Below are 7,122 nucleotides of genomic sequence, written 5' to 3'. Positions count from 1 at the left end.
TACAAATTGATGTACACTGTGCATATCCAGTCCATTTTTTACTGTTTGATACCTATATTTATTCGAATACAAGTTCTCACGATTCCACCTGTATTTCCCATATTATTTCGGTGATATTTGTACATGTACCATTTTTTAACCTGTTTAACAATTGTATATCGTTGCCCAAAAGATGTATATCAATGTATACGGGCTGTATTCTACGCGCGTATTCATTGCCTATTCCTGTATTTTATCTGAATTCGGCGTCCCTGTATGTTAACCTGCAATTCGCATTTTTACACCTATTTTTGGTATAGCGTCTCTGTATATCAGTGTATACAGGCTATATATCAGCCTGTTTTTTAAATTTCCAAAGTTGACAGTTCCATTTCAGCAGCACATCTGGACTGCTATCAATCGAGATTTCAAATTTGACCTCTTGTGCACATTTCAACCTGTATATCAGTGTATAACATGTGTATATCGCTGGTATACAGCTTCTTCAACACCTGCAAACATAATTTTACAGCACCATATTTGCTGTTTTCAAACTGCAAATCAGCTTTAGCTTTCTAGACTTTGAAATGGGGGGATGACTCAAGGATCTGTGCAACTCGGAGAAATGCGAGAATGGAGTCCAAAGTAGATTCGAATCGATGTCACATGCAATAAAACGAAAATGGATTAGCACATGAGATAATATAATAAACGAGACACATCTTGAACGAAAGAAAACTTTACAAACAACCAAAAAAAACTACTAAAGGGATTCCAATAAACAAGAATGCATGGCTCGAAAGAAAACCAAGTAAGCAAATGATGGCACCAACCAAACCTTCAAAATAAAAATAAAAACAAAGAGGAAATTTGCAGCAGCATGCAGGAAAATGCATACATTGCCAAATACAATCATATTCATGGAATGCACACAACTAATGTCTAACAGAAGGGTTAAGAAACATCAAGATAGATGCTATGAACGAATGGCCAAGAGGAAATTAATGGATGTTCTATTGCAAGAGAGATGTTTTCCACAGAGATTAGATGATAAATCGAATGATAATAGGCAGACAGATGATACTTAGAGCAAAGAACAATCAAAGAATCTCAAAAATTCGCAAGGATTTCTTATACTTATTAAAATTTAAATATATAAAACAAAGTTGGAGTTAAAAAAAAAGAACAAAATTACAAGAGGGGAGGGAAGAAGGGATAATCTGCAAAACAATAAGTTAAAAAAAAGGGAAAACTGCAGTGAGCAAAATCTAACAAAATGCCATGTTAAAGGAAGTTCAAGAGAAGAAAATATGTCAAAAAAAAATAATACATAGTACTAAGCTTAAGAAAAAGAAAAGTAGCAATAACAGTGCTTTGAGGACTTATTGAAACAAATTACAGAACTTCCTGATCCTTTTTTACAAGCTTGAATAACAAGATTAATAGAGTAAGGGGTTTATTAATGAAAATCAAACGAGAGAACTGAATGTCGAAATAGAAAACAACACTAAACAGCAAACTAACTAATCTTCATAGACGCAAACTCGAACCAACACACATAACGGTTAATATGTAATACTTGAGCGACTTCCATTAATACTCGAATCATGCATAATGCTCAGAATGCACATAGAACCAACATTGGAGAGAAAATTCTAAAGCAAGGAAACCAAACGATTCCAAAGGGGACAGAACATTACGTATTCGCAAGAATACTCTTAGAAAGAAGAAAAGGAAACAAAAGCAAAAAGCAGAAAAGAGAGAAGAAAAACAGCTATCTTGGCTACTCAAAAGCTCAAGCTAACATGATAACAAACACATTACACAACCATTGAGCCATTAAACAACAGGAAAATCACATTACTAGCCAAATTTATAGCAGAAACAAACCTGCTGGACTCAAAACTGCGAATTAAACAAAATTCCGTCTAGGATAAATTAACATATGTATAAACAGAGTTTACCTTTTTGAAAGCAGCGAACGGAAATGACGAGAAATATAGCAAGCTTCAACCACCGAAATAAACTCTTAACGGTTCCAAAGAAGAATAAATAGACAGGAGCAACAGAATCGCGACTTTCAATCTCCTTGAAGTTTCTTTCTTGAACGTTCACACGTAACTGTGTATGATTGGAAAATTCTAACCTTCCTTAGCTTTGTCACTTCTCATACATGAGTAGTAAAGGAAAAGGGGCTAAAAAAGAAAATCCGAGAAGAAATCAAAATCCCCCTCTTCAATGAAGAAACAGTCTATTTATAGAAGAACAATAGGGTTTTCAAAAGGAAAAGGCTGGAAGATGCCATTTCAGGCCCATCCCCGTTTTGAATTTCAAACTCCAATCTTATCCAAAAGCTGAGGGAATATGCCGATTTCGATGCCCAAACTCCCATCGGATTGGTAGGCAAGGTGGAGGGATAGGATGGTCTCCATCGTCCTTGGAGCTATGTTTTCCAATCTTGAGGACACAAGGACAGAATTTCAGTGTCCTTCGCTGAAAAGATGTGTGCATACTGTTGTACGAATTGTAGAGGAAAATGAAAGAAAGAAACCATTGCTTACCTGCGAATTTGCCACTGCCTCAACTCGTGTGAGGCGCGTAGTTGGAGGGGTCATTTTCTGGGAATCATATGAGGAGGCTGTTTGGAGGGGATGAAGAAGAACGTGGGAATTTATGAGCGTAAGACTGTTTGGAGTGTATGAAGGCAAACGTGGCCGGATCAAAGTGACAAGGAAATGGGCTGGGAAAGAGAATTGGGGTTGGGGTGGGAAAGTAAGAAGAGTGGGAATTAATTGAAATGGGCTAGAATTAATAATGTAGTGGGCTGAAAAACTTGGCAGGAAGGGAGTATAATTGGGCGTGGGAATTAAAGGGAATTTGCAAGAATGGCCCAAAATTGAATTAAATTGGAAAATTAAGATGGGTTAATTTAATAAATAGCCAAATTGAGTTAAGAATATAAATTCAGCTAAACCTTAAAAAAATTGAATTAGTATTAATTAATCAACGAGCTTCTTTATTTTAGTAATACAATTATTTTAATTGTAAAATAGTGATTCAAAATATAACCATAATTTAAACTAAATTAGTTTAATAGAATTTTTTACCAGAAATTAAAATATTTTGAGAAATAATCGTAAGTATACTAATTATAGTACATAATTATGTAAAATATATATATTATCTAAAAATTATAAGAAAAATGAGAAAAGTATTCAAAATAACATAAAATTCATAGATTATTATTTTTTTCCCCAAAATGAATAAAACAAATCATTTTAAATTGTTTGGAAATTTAAGAAGCTCGAGAACTAATTTATACCGAGGAGGGTCGAAATTGGGTGTCAACACCTTTCATATTGGCTAAAAGCTATCTTGAGACGGTAGCCATCAACGGTTGCAGGCTACGAGATGTGGTCCAATCGATGGGTCATCGATTGCCTCTATCGATGATCAGTTAAACATTTTCCCAAAAATACATTTTGGCAACTCTCTGACCAAAATGACGGTTGGTCCAAGGCACCATCGACGGACCTATGGCCCGTAGGTAGTGGTCTCATAGGTCAGTTCTGTAATTTCGTTGGTGAGTATTAATTGGTTCATTTAGTTAAGTTAGTTAGATAGGGGTTTAATTATTGATTAGGGGGTGGTTAATAAGGTTACTTAATTAACTATATAACCTACTCTAAGTCTAAAATTTCTTTATAACACTATCAATCTCAAAATCAAATTGCTCTCCATTCTCTCTGCTTTCTCCCTCCCAAAGAAGAACTCCATTGAAGGGCTAGGTTGTCATTAGGGAAGCAAGAAAGGTTCTTTTCTCCATCAATATTCAACAATTAACAAGGTATGAGTTCCTTTAACCTTTGGGATTCCTTTCCCCAAAGGGTTCCTTCAAAATTGATTTTCAAAAAGATGATTTCATATGGGTTTCTTCCTAATACGAATTTGATTTTCTAAATTGTATTTTTTATGGTTTCTTTTGATTATTATGATAACATTATGTTGTTTTATGGTTCAATTACATTAGTTCTTGATTAATTAACCTAGTTTGTGGAATAGATCATAATTGACACAAATTCCCTAACCCAAGGTTATGAAATCATGTTGAATTGGTTAGTATTGATATAATTGATTTTGTTATTGTATTAATTGACAAGTTATTGTATTAATTAACATCTAATGGTTTTATTAAACCTATTTATGGATGAAATAGGATTGGTTGATGGTAATACCAATGAGGATGGCTTGTGGAATGAGAATTGGTAAGACTTTGTGATCTTTGACCTTTACTTCAATCGTGATGGCTTTTATTTTGTGATTAAGTTCAATTGAAGCATGCCCTGTGATTATGTTTATTAGGTGTTGGTATGATGATGTTATTGAAATGTCTTGATTATGTAAAGATGTGAGATTATGTTTAAGAAGAAATGTTATAAGGTTGGCTATGAATATCAAATGTGCTTTATTATGAAAGGATGATGATAATTTGCTAATCTCATATATAAGGGTTGTATTGAAAGGACATTTTCATAAAATTCCTAAATAGATAATTATATTAATATACAAGGGGTTAGTATCATATGTCCTATACTAAGTAATGATGATTAATAAAGGCATAAAGACATTTCAAAAAGGGACTCTAGCTTAGCACCAAGTGAACTAGATGTGAGATGTGTCCCTTCCCAATGTACAAAGGTAGGTTCACAATGGTTATCATGAGATGGTGACATACCGCAATTGTTTATCAAAAGGGTCCCTAGTATATCTCCTAGTTCTTGAACTATGTCGCCCCTGTAGGAATACTAGTTCGTGTATCCACCTAGAATTTTATGTTCATGTTTTGGTACTACCTTGGAAAGTAGTCCAACTTATTTTCAGTGTAGCATTTCATGACACTGGATTAAAAATTTTGCTCATATGGCCTATATCGGTTAAGGCAAGTGTTCCCGCCAGTAAAATGAAGTAAGAATATGAACACTAACTAGGGCGACCTAAGAGGTTTGACTTAGTCTAGGCATGGTGTACCTATACATTGCACTAGTTTTCCTTAAAGGAAGTCTTGGGAAGTTTTTTTATGTGTTCTAATGTAAATTACATGCATATGTTGATGTTACATGTTAATGATTGTATACTATTTTAGTTTCATTTATGAACATGTTATTGGTATGTGTTGCTAGATAGGTGATGATTCCTCTTAATGCTATGTTATATCATGTTAGACATATCATATGGTCTTTTGTTGGGTGTTCTTGGTTGAGTAAGGTTATGCGTCTCTACTTGGTCATTGCACTTGTGGACTTAATGTTTGGGTTATGAGTAATGGTCTTGTATGTATGATAAGGTTATAAAATCTTCTACATTCTTGGTTATTATATCTTGACGTGGGAGTTGGGTTGGTTATGTATTCAATTATGCTATTACACATGTTGACTTGCTTATACTTGAGTATGTTGGTCTTGTGTGGAGTATGCTTGTATCATAAGGAATATGTGATTATTGTCTTATATGTGCTCTCGGGTTGTGCATAAGGCTTTTCAAAGTAACTTGGCAGGGCTTTATCAAATGTCCATTTTTAGCATGATTTATATATTGTTTGTGTATATATTTCCATACATAGTACAACTGATGTGCTAACCCCTATTTCTCCCTTTTCAAAAACATTTCAGATTCCGATCATTGAAGGGTTTATGACCATCATGCAGGAAGGCTTTGATGATTTGTCCAAATGTGGGTATGTCCTCAAGTTCCGAGGATGATGCTTTTCTCTTACTCTGCCTATGTTACATTGTTATAGTCTAAAGACAATCATTGCACTCTTATTGTTTCAAGATATTGTTGTAAGCCCTAAGTGTCATTTATACATTTGTGTAAGAGATATGCCCATATTGTACTATTCCGTTTAGATGGTTTAATGTGAGACATCCCTATTGAGACTATATTGTGTATGTTATGTATATATGTGACAAAAAATTAGAAGATTTAGTAAACTTCTTATTGTGAGGAGTCTAAGCAAACTCCCTATATATACTATGTGTAACCGAGAGGTCTAATTAAACCTCATGAAGTAGATGTAGATGAAAAGTTTTAAATTTTCTGGAATTTAATGTATGAAAGTAATGATGAATGCTAAGAAGTTAGTCTTGTTCCTCATTTACGACAACACCACCGGTTACTTCTAAGGGGTTCTCCACGGATGTGATAGAAACTGTGCAAGTAAAACATTTGAAACACGCACAAAAAGGGACAATTAGGTAAAGACATGTTATATTCACTTTTAAAGCCTTTATTCACATTCCAAGAACATATAATCAACTTCATACGATCAAACAAGATATATATATATATGTAATCATGAGTAACATTATAGTAAAGCCATAATTCAATGTTTCACATTTGCATCCATTTAATAAACACCTCAGAAGACCTTACTCATAAACTCCAATTCAACTCCACTAGTGCAATGTATATGTGAAGTTCCATACCCCAACATCACCTAAGCAAACCATTTAAAAGATAACAAGCATAGACAATTACTTCTTACATCCTCATAACAAGTGAAAACCAAATAATATTATTCAAGTTAATTATCAATAAAGAACACACCCTAGGACCTCTCTTAATACCCACTTGTGCAATTTTCTTACCTATATCATTTTAAGCATTCGGAAAATTTTTTATAACCAACATAGACTATGTGAGCTACATAGAATCTGGTGTAATCCCCTCTCACCAAAAGGAGCGTGTCCTACTTGTTAAGGTAGGACATTAAATTCACGATAGCATCTAGATGGATCCACTAGCTAAGATTCCTATGGGGGCTCATGGTTAAGGAAATAGGAGATTGTTATTAGAAACCCTCTTTATGATTACTAGCATTGTAATTTCCACCTTATGAGATATTACAGTGTGAATCTTTCTTTCTTTGTGAATGAACACCTCTCATTGTCAAGTTCACTCAGTGCTAAGCTCAATTCCCTTTTTGAAGGGTATTGAAGTCATTCGTAATAATTAATTCATAACATAGGTATTGTATTAACCCATCATATAGCACATATATAGCTCATAGGTTTAGGATGAGAATGTCTTTATCTTAATCATCATCATTTGAGAATACTACTTCATGACAAAGTCATAGAATGT

At 34.0% G+C, this 7,122-nt stretch overlaps 2 long non-coding RNA genes across 2 annotated transcripts; one reads left to right on the top strand and one right to left on the bottom strand.

Moving 5' to 3' along the window:
• Window positions 1–299: 299 nt before the first annotated feature.
• On the bottom strand, window positions 300–2,660 carry LOC104646118 (uncharacterized). The gene is made up of 2 exons (XR_740282.4): window positions 2,541–2,660; window positions 300–2,436 (listed from the first exon to the last, which is right to left on the bottom strand). It is a non-coding gene; the product is annotated as an uncharacterized lncRNA (long non-coding RNA).
• Window positions 2,661–3,703: 1,043 nt separating this feature from the next.
• Window positions 3,704–5,918, top strand: LOC109119783 (uncharacterized). Its single transcript, XR_002027209.2, has 3 exons — window positions 3,704–3,826; window positions 4,196–4,244; window positions 5,649–5,918. It is a non-coding gene; the product is annotated as an uncharacterized lncRNA (long non-coding RNA).
• Window positions 5,919–7,122: the final 1,204 nt, after the last annotated feature.

The sequence above is a fragment of the Solanum lycopersicum genome, chromosome 3 (genome assembly GCF_036512215.1).
Source record: "Solanum lycopersicum chromosome 3, SLM_r2.1".
NCBI lineage: Eukaryota > Viridiplantae > Streptophyta > Magnoliopsida > Solanales > Solanaceae > Solanum > Solanum lycopersicum.
This window is presented reverse-complemented; position numbering and strand designations above follow the sequence as displayed.